The sequence below is a fragment of the Parambassis ranga genome, unplaced genomic scaffold (genome assembly GCF_900634625.1).
Source record: "Parambassis ranga unplaced genomic scaffold, fParRan2.1 scaffold_24_arrow_ctg1, whole genome shotgun sequence".
NCBI classification, from domain to species: domain Eukaryota; kingdom Metazoa; phylum Chordata; class Actinopteri; family Ambassidae; genus Parambassis; species Parambassis ranga.
Window position 1 is genome coordinate 316,349 of NW_021144797.1, and position 14,398 is coordinate 330,746.

Below are 14,398 nucleotides of genomic sequence, written 5' to 3' on the forward strand. Positions count from 1 at the left end.
AAATAAATTTAGTTTTTGATGCACTCTGTACAGTTTATATACCATTTCTACCTCCACTCACCTGTGCAATAACTGTTAAATATGTAAACTGTTTATAATGTATATATCTTTTATTGGTAGCCTATTTTATAATGTATATATCTTTTTCCTAACTTATCCCTTGCTGTCTGTATGCCGTTGCAAAAATGCAATTTCCCCATTGTGGGACTAATAAAGGTTTCTTAATCTTAATCTTAATCTTAATTTAACAGATTATTGTTGAATCCTGGAACACTTCAAACAGACCGGTGCTGTTGGTGGACTGACTTGCAGCCACCCTTTCAAATATCTTAGAAATAAAGGTGAGGTTGGAGATCACAGCAGTTTAGAAGCCTGTGGTACTTAACCACAGGTTGATCTGGCCACACCTGTGTGAAATCAGCCTGTCCAGTTAGGATCAACACTGATTGTGGATCAGTTTCAGCTGCTGTTATGCAAATGGAACAGACAACAGGTGGAAATGAGAGGCAGTTATCAAGACAGCCCTATAAAGGAGAGGTTCTGCTTCTCAGGAGGGTCACACCCTAATACAAGACCACTTCCTAAAATATTAAGTATGTACAGGTTATCAAGTCATAAATGTTATCACTATCCAAATGTCCATGAACAATGTAAACAGACTGTAAAGTGGCTGAAGTGCAAAAGTAAGCAGTAAACAGTAGTATTTGTATGTGCAAATTAAAGCTATTGTGGTCAGTTTGTGAGGTAGTCCCTGATCCACTCTGACAGCAGGTGGTCCACCCCTGTCTGCTCCAGTTTGTCCTTCAGGATCGGCGGCTCTCCAGGTGAGAAAGCTCAATTTAGCAGGAAGATGACAGCATCCTCCTAATAATACTTACTTTAAGACATGTTATATGTGAGTTTCTGTAGTGTAGTGGTTATCGCGTTCGCCTCACACGCGAAAGGTCCCTGGTTCGAAACCTGGCAGAAACACAACATTGTTTTAGGGACAACAGTGGCGCAGTGGTATAGCAGGGTTGTCTAGTAACCGGAAGGTTGGTGGTTCGATCCCAACTCCTCCCTAGTCACTGTTGTGTGTTCTTGGGCAAGACACTTCACCCTAGCCTGTGGTGCACCTTGCTAGTCATTGTATGACACTGCCGTAAAGAATTTCCCTCTGGGATTAATATAGTATCTAAAATAAAAAAAAATAAAAAATATAATGTTATGGGTTTTTGGTGGTCATATATAGGTTTTACTTGTTGTGTGGGTGCGGAGTGGTGGGATAGTGATGTGACTGCTTTTAGCGACACTGACTTCATTCATAACATGCAACATTCATAACTTCAGAATGACGAGAACCTTTGAATACGTCTGCGAGCGCCTTTCTGTGTCACTTTCACAGCAAGACAGTCTACATCTCCCTCATCTGTGAGCCGCGCATTGGAGTTGGGCTCTACTTCCTGGCAACAGGCGCTTGTTGCTAACGACACAGCTTGTCTGCCCGCTCCTGTGTCGCAGAATTGTGACGCCTGTCGCCTTTTACTGACGCAAAAGTCGGATATATGCCGCATAGCCGTTCAGACTGAGGTCGCATTGCAAAAAAAAGTATCTGATTTAGGACCACATATGAAAGTGGCCTGGGTCGGATATAAAAACATCGGAATTGAGCTGTTCACACTGTCATGACAATATCAGATACAGGTCACATTAGTGCAAAAAATTGGGACTTGGTCACTTTAGCCTGCAGTCTGAACGTAGCCCAAGTGGCTCCATCAGTTCTACTGAACTTGACCAGATGAAGCACATCAGACTTGTTAGGTGTAAACAATTAACTCTTTTAACTGTTGTTATGTCCTCCTGCACTCCATCCTCTGGGGCCATGATGTCACCGGCACCCAGGCAGATGTTGTGCAGGCAGGCACAAGCTGTTATGACCTGTAGAAAAGAAGAATTACTTACATGGTATTCACCATTTGACAATAAGCAATATTTCTCTCATGTAGTGACATACCTGAGGCACAAAGGTGTGGTGCACCTCCAGCGCTTGGAGGAAGATGGCTCACCACCATGTCTTCATCATTCCAAAGGCACGCTCTATGATGGAGCGTGTCCTGGAATGATGGCTGTTGAAGCGCTGGGCTGCCACACCTTGTGCCGGCTGCTTGTAGGGTGTGATGAGGGGGAGTGAATGCTGGAGACATGGGTACCCGCCATCTGCCAAGATGAAGTGCCCTGGAGGAGGGTAGATGCCACGCCTGTACAGTGGGCTGTGCTGGAGTACTCTGGAGTCGTGCACCGACCCCGGCCAACCCACGTACGTGTCAATGAAGCGGCCCTGATGGTCACACACTGCCTGCAATAAAATGGAGGAAAACAGTTTCCTGTTGCGGTAGCAGTGACCATCAGGGCCGCTTGGAGGCTTGAGCCTCACATGGCAGCCGTCGATTGCTCCAGCAGCTTTGCAGAAAGCTCCGTGTCTCGCCAGCCCTGCAAACCCCTGGGTTACTGCCGCCAGGTCTTCTGCGGTCTTGGGGAGGTAGATGACCTTGTGGCGAATAGCCACCACCTCCCCAGTAACCCGATGGACGATGCAGTGAACAGTGGAGCGAGGCATCCCGAACACCCTTGCCACCACTCTGTAGGATGTCCCACTCGCCAGCCAGAAGAGGAACAGCAAGGTCTCTATTGTGGCACCCCATCCCTGTCTTCTTTCCTGGTGTAGAAGCTCCAGCAGCACCGCCAGGGACTCTCTGCTCAGCCGGAAGTCTTGGGTGGTGTCATGATTGTTAAAAAGGTTTGTAGAACAGGGACGTGTACATTTATACGGCAGTAAATCCGCCCTGTCTGGAGACATGAGGGTAAGAACATGAGGATTAAACTACAGCTATTGATTTACAGCTGATACAATTCTATTGAATGTTAACAGTTCTTACACATTTAACTAATTTAACTAAAACACATTTCAAGTCTTACAAATGAATAAATACATATTACATTAAATCATATTTGTCAACTACTGTTTATATGGCAGGCATTTGTTCAGTAACTGGTATATTAATTATTATCAATAGTATGGGTTATTACAGCAGCGGGTTAACGTTACCTCTCCACTGCGCTCTCCCAGCCTGAAATAAACGAGTCGGCGCTGATTTCTCTGCTGCTGAAGCCACCGCTGAAGCCGCCTCTCCTCTTCCACCAACAACGTAAATATTAAACAAAACAAAATCCAAATCTCGATCTCCATTTCCATCTTTCGTTTTTCTGCCTTTTCGTGTCTTTCCTCTCTTTTCTCTTTTTACTCTGTGTTCGTCTGCTGTCGTCTGTCCGCGTTTGTTTTTCCCGGGCTTGGGGGGCAGAACTTGTGACGTCGCGCCACAATCAGGAAGTGCTTTGAAGGCTAGACCGTCCCATTTACCAATGGTTGAGAATCCTCCTGAGGATCCTCCGGAGGATCCTCAGGAGGACGCGGCCTCCTTAGACCGCATAGGCTGTGTCCTCCGAAGGATGCAGACCCTGAATTGGAACACAGCTTAGATCTTTCCAAATAAAACAGGAAGCTAGAGACAGAGAGGAAATGAATCAAAGCATGATGAAAGCAAAAGCAGGAAGAAGACAAAGAGTCATTTTCAAAGACAAATGAATCCAAGAATCAAAGAGGAAGAAGAAGAGCTAAAGCTTTCCTTACATGGAACTTTCAATACATGAACATCTTCCTATGATCTTCCAGCATGTGCAGCTAAAAGTCCATTTGACATCCCTCAGCAGGTCAGAGGACAAGGAGAGGAACAAAACCTGAACTAGGAGACAAAGAAGCAAAAGAGACTCATTATTTTCTACTGAAGGAACAAGAAAACACATCAGGTTTTCTAAAGGAGCAACAACAAGCAGCAGCCCTACTAACAAAAGGACAAATGTCCCTCTGTGTCTCATCTTCCCTCCTTTGTCCTTTGTCTCCTGATCAGCAAGTGGAAGCAGGTGAGCTCAGTCAGAGAGGAGGACTGGGAGTGTCTGCAGGAGCACAGGAGAAGAAGCAGCAACTACCAAGAGCCTTGAGCTTAGTGTTCAATGAGCTTTTTACTACAATCATGTTGCTGCTGGTAACAAACACAATGTTAATGTAATGGGTAAGGTGGGAGGGAGGCATGAAGAAGAAAGGCTATGAAGTCTTGATACATCACTGTGAGTTTAATGGAACTTATTGGAGTCTTAACTCGCAATGAAAGAAACGACAGAAACAGCAGGTGGAATTCTATTAGTAACAGTTCAAATGCAGTAAACATGCTGCAGACATGTGTTCATAGATGAAGTCAAACATCAAATGTGCTGTCCCATTCACCTAAATGTTACTAAGAAGAGGACTTCCTGCTGCTCCTTAAACATGATGGTCTGCTGTGGGTCATGTCTTTGTTCTGCACATGTACAGCTAACATCTCCAGTGTTACACAAACAAGTCATGTTCTTCCACTGACTGAAACATGAAAAATAAGAGGTCACACATGGCTCGTTGGTCTAGGGGTATGATTCTCGCTTAGGGTGCGAGAGGTCCTGGGTTCAAATCCCGGACGAGCCCTGATGTTTAACTTTATTCCATTGGAGACCAACTCCTTGTTGTTGACACTTTTCAGTTCCTCTCTAACTACACACAGCTTTACAAAGCTAACAAAGTTCTATTCAGACTCATCCCAATCCAGAGCAGTTGTTCCACAGTAACACCTGCAGGAGGACGTCATCACCCAGTATGTGACCTGCACTGTGAGCTGTAAGGTCTTATACAGACAGGTGTGTGTCTGTCCTCATCAAGTCCAATCAGTATCATCAAAGACAGCTGGACTCAGATGAAGGTGTAGAACCATCTGAAGGACGATCAGAAGAAATGGACGCACCTGAGTTCAATATATGAGAGTCACAGCAAAGGCTCTGATACTTAGGACCATGTCATATTTCACTTTCTCTTTTTAATACATCTGCAAACATGTCAACAACTCTGTGTGTTTCTGTCAGTATGGGGAGCTGTGTGGAAATTAATGAGGAAAAATGAACTTCAATGATTTTAGCAAATGGCTGCAATATAACAAAGTGAAACATTTAAGGGGGTCTGAATACTTCCTGCACCCACTGTACACATAACAAATGAATGTGACTGAAACAACAGCTCTGTGTGTAATATAAATATACAAACTAATGTGATTTGATCAGAACATTTTAAAAGACAGTGATGATCTGTTCTTATTGTCTAAACAGGAACAGTTGAAGCACAGCTTGCAGCCCCTGTATCTCAGGCTTCTCAGCTTCTCTTCAGATGTTTGGACGTTTCTGCTGGAACCTCTCATTTAATGACTCACATTTAGAACTTCTGACTTTATGTGGAGGAGGGATTGATTTTGGAATGAGGAGGCTGCAGCCTGCGATTCCACCACTAGATGTCAGCATTGCACAGCATTGGTGGTTCAGTTCAGATTGAGAGAATGCAAAGAGTGTACAAAGCTGTCATCAAAGCAAAAGCTGGCTGCTTGGAAGAATGTCAAACATCAAACATATTCTGCTTGGTTTAACACTTGTTTGTTTGTTCACTACATCATTCCACATGTGTTCCTTCATAGCTCTGATGTCTTCAGGATGAATCTACAATGTAGAAAGTCATAAAAACAAAGACAAACCACTGAGTGACTTTTGACTGGTACATTTAAAATGTCATCATATGTCCTAACCAGCAGGGGGAGCACTGATCATAAACTCTCTGTCTCATATGTTATTGTCATGTGTTTTTATGGAAGATGATGCTGACTGTTGTTTTCTTGCTTCTCTCTGTAAACAGCTTGTAAACAGCAGCTTCCCTGAGGGGAAACTCAGCTAATAAATGATGCTGTAACCTCTGGGACTTGATCTGCTGGGTGGGAGTCCACTACATTATCCATCCATTCTCATCCATCCAGTTACACCCTCCCTGTTAAAATGCAGGCTGGAGGATGCGGGCATCGATCCCGCTACCTCTCGCATGCTAAGCGAGCGCTCTACCATTTGAGCTAATCCCCCTTTTACAAAGGGTCAATTGCAAGTCAATCAGGACTCACTGCACTACATGAAGTGTACTAGTGAAGTATTGGAAGCATCAGACTTTTAATCTGAGGGTCCAGGGTTCAAGTCCCTGTTTGGGCAGAACACTTTGCACTCCCTCTTGCTTGTACTCCCCTTCCCTCTCTGTTAATGTGCTTGGACAGAGCTCTGTGAACAGCCAGCCTCTTTGTGTCTTGCCCTCCTTGTGCAAGGTGTCAAAGGACGTCTTTTGGGCAACTGTCAAGTCAGCAGTCTTCCTGTGGTTGTGCAGCCTACAGAACTAGACTGAGACCATTTAAAGGCCTTTGCAGGTGTTTTGAGTTCATTATCTGGTTAGAGTGGCTCCAGGTGTCTTCAATATTGAACCTTTTCACATATTCTCATTTCCTGACCTTCTGAATGTGGGTTTTCCATTAATGACTACAGCTGGACCAATGCACAGACTGTGGACTTCTCCATAGACTGATCTGTGTAGATAGGACACCAGTATTACTGTCTTAAGTTGGAATATTTATGACACCATCAAGTGATGATCCTGTGTCAGGACATTGACCTTAAAATATGAAACGACGAGGATGGGATTCGAACCCACGCGTGCAGAGCACAATGGATTAGCAGTCCATCGCCTTAACCACTCGGCCACCTCGTCTGTCTGATTAACATGTGTTCACGGCTTCGAGCGAAAATACGCTGCAAAACTTGAAAGAGGTCACAGCTTTTGCCTTAAACATAAGCATCTTGACAAACTTTGACAAACATTGAAGGCCAGTTTTTGGAGTAGTTGTTTGGTTTCTCCATTGTACAGATCAGAGCATGCCTCACTGCACTGGACTGCATATATCCAGGGGTGGACTGCATGTGACCAGGGGTGGACTGCAAATATCCAAGGGTGGCAGTAACTGATTACAAATACTCAAGTTACTGTAATTAAGTAGTTTTTCTGGGTACTTGTACTTTATTTTTAAGCCAGTACTTTTACTTGTACTTAAGTACAAATGTAACAAAATAATGTACTTTTACTATTTACTTACTGTCAGCCATTTTGTCTCTGTTAAAACAGTGGGTGTTGTGGCTAACAAAATCTAAACCTGTAGATAATTAGCTGCCCCTTTGTAATAATATTGACACTTTTTCTGCTAATTGCATTATGTAATTGTTGATCACAATGAGAGGTTAACAGGAGTACAGGATTACTAATGAATTTTGAGTTCATTCGGATTTACAGCTGTATCATTCTGCACCAGATGAAGCACATGATCTGAATCAGGTTGTGTCAGAGAAAGGCTGAAACCCTGCAGCACCTGTTTCTGACTGCTCTGACCACGCTGCCTTCTTCTCCAGTCTGCTCTCCAGTGATGTTGCTCCTTCTTCTTTCCCTCTGATTGAGCTCTGTGCTGCAGCCATTGCGACAGTGATCCAGAGAGAGTGATCCAGCAGTGCCTCATGTTCAGCAGCATACAGTGAGCAGCTTTAATCTCTGGATTGACAGACTTTATCTGCACAATAACTTGCAGAACAGAAAGTCTTCCAAAATATCTCCTTTCCAGGGATAGCACACCAAAACTATCAACTGAGCAGCACTGGAGATGCTCTGCTCTGTCGATTCATCCAACTGAAAGGAAAATTTCTTACATGATCACAATCTATCCAGCAGCTGTGCCTGAATGTCAGCTGAGAGATCTTCATTTGTCATTTGAAAAAGGTACAACTTTCAGTTTATTAGCTGCCTCTGTGCCAAGCAAAAGCTCACACCAGTCAGATCTCTGTCAACCTGTACGGTCACAAAGCCAGGGGCAGTGACGCTGTTTTCCGGGATGTCTGAGTGCAGTCCTTTTTTTCTAGCTCTCAGGACAGGAGCTGTATCCACCCTGAAGGACGGCGCCACAGGAAGTTAAAAGGCACTATGACTCTGGTGGGACTCGAACCCACAACCTTTGAATCACTTCTCCTGTGTTTAACTAGAAGTCCAATGTGCTATCCATTGCGCATTGGTCAACAGAATTCCGGAATTATACGTAGAATTCAGGAGTAACAGTCAGTATTCTGGCAAGTCAGCAGTCCAGAAGGGAAGGCAACATCAGCAGTGGCTCAGTGGTAGAGCAGGGTTGTGTGTCCTTGACCCACATTGCCTCCAGTGCTGGTCATTGTATGACACTGCTTGGCAGCAGCCTTAAGCAATTTCCCTTCTGGGATTATTAAAGTATTTTTTAAAAAAAAGTCAGCATAACAGAGGTTACAGCATCACTGAGTTTCCTTCAGGGAAGCTGCTTTTTACTGCCACCCCTGGATATATGCAGTCCAGTGCAGTGCGGCATGCTCTGTTCTGTACAATGGAGAAACCAAACAACTACTCCAAAAACTGGCCTTCAATGTTTGTCAAAGTTTGTCTTCAAACAAGATGCTTATGTTTAAGGCAAAAGCTGTGACAGAAACAAGTTCTTCTTCAAAGATACACAACTCCAACATCTTTGTGAAGTTTGTGGACGACACAACTGTGGTGGGTCTCATCTCTGGTGGAGATGAAACAAACTGCAGGAAGATGTTGATGAAGATTCTCAGTCATCCAGGTCATCATACGTAGAGAAGATTGAAGCAAGGCGTCTACAGGAATGAGGTGCACCTTCTGGCCGAGTGGTGCAGAGACCACAACCTCTCCCTGAATGTGGAGAAGACAAAGGAGATGGTTGTGGACTACAGGAGAGCACACAGTCAGCACACCCCTCTGACCATCGACGGGGTTCTTGGGTGTGCACATCACTGAGGACCTCTCCTGGACTAACAACACTGCATCCCTGACCAAGAAGGCACAGCAGCGCCTCTACTTCCTCCGCAAGCTCAAAAGAGCCAGAGCCCCTCCCTCCATCCTGTGCACCTTCTACAGAGGGGCTGTTGAGAGCATCCTGTCCAGCTGCATCACTGTGTGGTACGGAGCCTGCACCGCCACCTGCAGGAAGGTGCTTCATCGCATAGTGCTGCTCATAGCTGAGAGGATCATCAGCGTCCCTCTCCCCTCCCTCCAAGACCTCTACGACAGCCGTCTCATCCGAAAGGCCCTCCGCATCACAGGAGACCCCACCCACCCTTCACACCGCTTCTTTAGTCTGCTGCCATCAGGAAAGAGACTGCGCAGCCTCCGGGCCAGGACCAGCAGACTGAGGGACAGCTTCATCCACCAGGCTGTCAGGAAGCTGAACTCTCTCCCTGCTGTGCCCCACTTTCTCCCCCTTCCCTCTACAAAAGAACCCCCCCAAGTTAGGAACTCTGTGCACCAGCCACTTTACCCTGTGCATTCTCTTGCACCCTAGTCATGTCATCCAGTCTCATATAAGCTGCTATAACTTAAACCATTCCTGGACTGTTTACATTATGCCAACTGCACTGTCTTGCACTATACATCTTTTGCACTCTTACTGCATTGTGCCTTCATTTTTGTGCCTTGTATTTTGTGTGTGCCTCATTGTAGGTACATTTTTTACACTTACACAAGTTTTTAGTTATATGTTATATATGGAGTGAAGAGTAACGCAATTTCGATTCTCTGTATGTCCAGCACATATAGCAGATTTGACAATAAAGCTGACTTTGAATTAAAACGAGTGAGTTGTAAAAAAAAATTCACCCCCCATACAATTGACACTAGAAGAGAACCTATCATTTGAGACCAGAATGTTTTTTTGTACCAGGCTGTAAACATGTTCATTTCTGCTGTGAAGTTGGACATTTTAACATGGGAGTCTATGGGTAATAACACACGTGAATTACAATTTTTCACACATGTCGTAAACATTCCAACTTAAGACTAGTGGTTAAGACCTTCAAAACTCAGTGTGTAACATTGTTGGTAAAAACTGTTTGCTTTGGCATGTTTGTAGAGAAGATTGAAGCAAGGCGTCTGGACTTGTAGAGTTTTCCTGAAGAGGTTTCGCTGCTCATCCAAGCAGCTTCATCAGTTGTTGATCTGTTGGTGGGGAAACATGGTTTATATGTGGTTGCAGACCTCAGTGGGTGGTCTGGATAAAACTCACAAACAATAGCACTAAATGTTTCCATAATTACCTGTGATGATCTGGCTGCCTGTGCCAGGTGTGTCTAATGACTGGCTAACGACTATGATAGATGGCTTCCTTGACTTCCTCTCTGTCTAAAATGTGAACATTGTTGTCCTCAAAGGAGTGTCCTTTGTCTTTGAGGTGGAGGTGAACAGCTGAGTCTTGTCCTGAGGAGGTGGCTCTCCTGTGCTGAGCCATTCTCCTGTGGAGTGGTTGTTTAGTTTCTCCAATGTACAGATCAGAGCATTCCTCACTGCACTGAACTGCATATATGATATTGCTGTGTTTCTCCCTGGGAGTTTCATCCTTTGGCTGTACCAGTTTCTGTCTCAGGGTTGTCCTCCAGTGGAGACTGCAACTTTAACACAGCGCCTTGGACGAAAAGCAGACTTGCAGAATGAAAGGCAGCATTTCGGAATGAAAAGCATTCCAGAATGAAATTCAAATTTCCGAAATGAAAGGCAGTAATCCAGAATAAGTGGCAGCATTCCAGAATAGACATCAGTATTCCAGAATGATAGGCAGAATTCCCGAATAACACTCTGTATGGTGGAACAGAAGTCAGCAAGACATCATTCTGGAATGAAAAGCATCCCAGAATGGAAGAAAGCATTCCCAAATGAAAGGCAGAAATCTAGAATGAGAGCATCCTGGAATAGACATCCATCCACCCACTCCAGAATGATAGGCAGGATTCTGGAATGGTAGACAAAATTCTGGGATTAAACCCCTAACCCAACAACGGCCTGTGATGTCATGGAAGCGTGCGTTCTGGACTCAAGGATTGGTTTTTGAAGACACTCCTCCAAGTGGTGTCTTCAGTTCTGCTACTATTCTGGTTGGGAATCTGAGTTTTATGTGTTCAGGATCTCTGTGGGTGGATCTTGCAGGAAATCAGACTTTTAATCTGAGGGCCCAGGATTCAAGTCCCTGTTCAGGAGCAACACTATATATTCCTAACCAGAAATCTTTGTACATATCTTTACCAATGTCAAACTAAGAAAAACATGTGCTTTGTGTTGTTCTTCCACCAACTGAAACATGAAAAGCAAGAAGTCACATGTGGCTCGTTGGTCTAGGGGTATGATTCTCGCTTTGGGTGCGAGAGGTCCCGGGTTCAAATCCCGGACGAGCCCTTATCTTTGAAATTCAGTAGATTGGATGTCTGTCTCATGTTTACATTTACAGGAATAATCTTCAACCCAAATAGGTTCATATTCCAATTTAGACCCTGTAAACAGCAGTCTGCTCAAACTCCTAGAAGCAATCATTCTAGAACTGATATTGTTTCTTCAAGAGAAGAAGTCTTTGCACTGAGGACTAACGTCGGAAGTAAAGGCTGCACGTAGACATTTTAAGCCAATGATCCCCTCGGCAATAATAAGGAATGTCAACTCACTACTGAATAAGATGGATGAGCTGTTTGCGCTGAACAATCAACAGAGTTACCGTAAGTGCAGCTTATACATCTTCACAGAGACGTGGCTCACTGATATGAGACCGGATGCTAACGTGGATCTACCAGGCTTTACGCCTGTGAGAGCCGACAGAGACACGAACGCTTGTGGGAAGAGCAGAGGTGGGGGGCTCATCGTATATGTGAATGAACGTTGGTGCGAATGAACGCCCAGGACATGTCTCAGTGAAAAAGGTACTGTGTTGTCAGGACTTGGAACTGTTAGCCTGCGGCCATATTACTTGCCGAGGGAGCTAAATCATGTGATCGTGCTCTGTGTTTACGCCCCACCGAGCACGGATGCATCAGCTGCCTGTGAGAAGATACACACAGTAACAGCAAGACTGCAGACAAAGCACCCCGTTTATGATTCTGGTTCACCTGCAGCCACAGTACACCCCCCTGGTCAAAAGGATGTCTAAAACCACACGTTCAATCAGGAAGTGGTCAGCTGAGGCAGAGGATGGTCTGAGGGACTGCTTTGACACCACTGACTGGGATGTACTGCTAAAAACACATGTTGAGGACATAGGGGAGCAGACTCACTGCACTCAAAAAACTGATTCAAGCCCCTCTTAGAGGTGAAACATTATTATTTTGTTTGTCTTATGAAAATGTTATTAATTCCAACAATACCCAAATATGTTTAGCAGATGTAACATAAATATATATTTGCTTTGACTCCCGTGGCCCTCTCAAACCGAATGAGTTCAACTAGCAGAGCAAGAGCATGCGCAGGAGATCAGCCTCTGTCCTACCCGCCATCTGCCTCGGCTTGAAACTACCGTTGGTAAGTTTTCTGTCTTCTATTCAATAAGTTTATTATCTTTATGTGAAACAATGCGCATGCCTTAAGATAAATGGACCTTGAGTTTAGGAAGAAATGTCAGTCATTGTTCACATTGGGGTAGACAGGCTACAAGCAGCTAAGATTAGTTAGCATTCGTTATAGCTAACGTCTATGGTCGCGTCATATAGCTGTCAGAGGTAAGTGGTAAACACGGTTAGTACTTGGAGTTTTCTACACAGGCACGTTGAATTCATCCTTAATACACTGAGAGCACAGCTCGCCGCCAGCTAAAGCAATCCAAAAGTGCTTGGCTTTACTTTTGTAGTGTAGCTGACAGGCTAACGTTAGCCCAGAGCTAACGCTCTGTGTTAGCCTAAGCAGCACTTGTATGCAGGGGTACAGCCAGTGCTTAAGTGTAGTTAATGTGAAACAATACAGTCGTGATTTATTGAAGTGAAGCAGTCGGCATATTGTCGCGATATATTTTATTTTTTATATACTTTTTGTCTGCTGGTGGGTGCCTGCTCCCCTGCGCATCGGGCTGGAACTGCGCCGTACATGACAGAGAGCAGGGGAGACCTGTAAACGTGCTGAAATGACTTTGTTTAGTAAAAGGAAAAGGTATAAATGTGTTCTATAGTAAGGGGACCACCTGCATGCAGATGTACTTTAATACGTGGATTAGGCTACTACTAAATCCATAGGCGTCGCTACCATTATATCAGAGGGGGACGTGTCCCCCCCACATTTTAAAACGGCCCGTTTGGACCCCCCCCCCCACATTTAGTGAGTAGGAAACTCCACCTAACGCTGTTTCGATTGCTCGTGAAAAACTCCGTTCCACTAAGTTCGTAAGAGAATAACCTCACCTCTGAAATCCATCCTCCATGTTTTCCTGGTTACCACAGCGCTGCAATACCGTTACTATAGTAACGGACCTAACAAAGCCAGTGGCTTTCTTCGAGCGAGCGTAAAACACCGTAAAGAGAACCGTCAGTGCTGGTCGACGCTGGAGGAGGTAACGTCAGTGTCATCCCACAAAGTCCAGCTCATGCTGAAGCCTTACTGCTTTGTCACATGGCCCCAGGTGACGTTAGGTTGATGTTAAATCAACTTAGAAAAGTTGGGAGGAAGCTGCTGTTTACTTTCAGTTACAGTAGACGGTATTATTTGTCTGATGACATGTTGTTGCCTTTTCTGCTCCCTCCCCACACACAATGGACATGAGGAGATTCCCAACAAAGACACAGAGAGTTAGAGTTGTTTTCAGCATTAACCCATATTGTAATAAGGCCAGGTTAGCCCCTGTTAGCCTGCTAGCTTCAGCCTCGCCGAGCCACTGCACATAGCCACCTGCTCCTATTCTTATCTGCAAGAATAAAATACATGTGATGGACCGTCAGGACACAGTGGAGCATTATATGAACAGGGAAACACTGATGTAGCAGATGAGGCAGCGCATCATTATAAATGCATCCACAAAGTTTGTTGTGAATTGAGCAGTTTTATAAGCAAATAAAAATAAAGACATGCATCTTTTTGTAAGTTAGTATTTTTAGTGTTTCAGTATTATCTGCATTAAGCAGTTTGGTTCATTTTTCTATGGAATTTGCCAGTTTTTTGTCTCTGTAAATGAGAGAAGGCCTCAGATATGGAGGCTGTTAGTGTAGTAGCACCAGTATGTTTGACAAAACTGTTTCACTTGGAAGTAGTTTCTCATGTACGGCGCTGGAACTGCGCCGTACATGACAGAGAGCAGGGGAGACCTGTAAACGTGCTGAAATGACTTTGTTTAGTAAAAGGAAAAGGTATAAATGTGTTCTATAGTAAGGGGACCACCTGCATGCAGATGTACTTTAATACGTGGATTAGGCTACTACTAAATCCATAGGCGTCGCTACCATTATATCAGAGGGGGACGTGTCCCCCCCACATTTTAAAACGGCCCGTTTGGACCCCCCCCCCCCCACATTTAGTGAGTAGGAAACTCCACCTAACGCTGTTTCGATTGCTCGTGAAAAACTCCGTTCCACTAAGTTCGTAAGAGAATAACCTCACCTCTGAAAT

The 14,398-nt window shown here is 44.5% G+C and overlaps 5 non-coding genes across 5 annotated transcripts; 3 read left to right on the forward strand and 2 right to left on the reverse strand.

The window, feature by feature from the left end:
* The first annotated feature begins 899 nt into the window (after nt 1-899).
* On the forward strand, nt 900-972 carry trnav-cac (transfer RNA valine (anticodon CAC)). Its single transcript has one exon. It is a non-coding gene; the product is annotated as a tRNA-Val (tRNA).
* A 3,508-nt stretch (nt 973-4,480) lies between these two features.
* On the forward strand, nt 4,481-4,552 carry trnap-agg (transfer RNA proline (anticodon AGG)). The gene has a single exon. It is a non-coding gene; the product is annotated as a tRNA-Pro (tRNA).
* A 1,390-nt stretch (nt 4,553-5,942) lies between these two features.
* trnaa-agc (transfer RNA alanine (anticodon AGC)) lies at nt 5,943-6,015 on the reverse strand. The gene has a single exon. It is a non-coding gene; the product is annotated as a tRNA-Ala (tRNA).
* Nucleotides 6,016-6,603: 588 nt separating this feature from the next.
* On the reverse strand, nt 6,604-6,685 carry trnas-gcu (transfer RNA serine (anticodon GCU)). Its single transcript has one exon. It is a non-coding gene; the product is annotated as a tRNA-Ser (tRNA).
* Nucleotides 6,686-11,149: 4,464 nt separating this feature from the next.
* Nucleotides 11,150-11,221, forward strand: trnap-ugg (transfer RNA proline (anticodon UGG)). The gene has a single exon. It is a non-coding gene; the product is annotated as a tRNA-Pro (tRNA).
* The last annotated feature ends 3,177 nt before the right edge of the window (nt 11,222-14,398 follow it).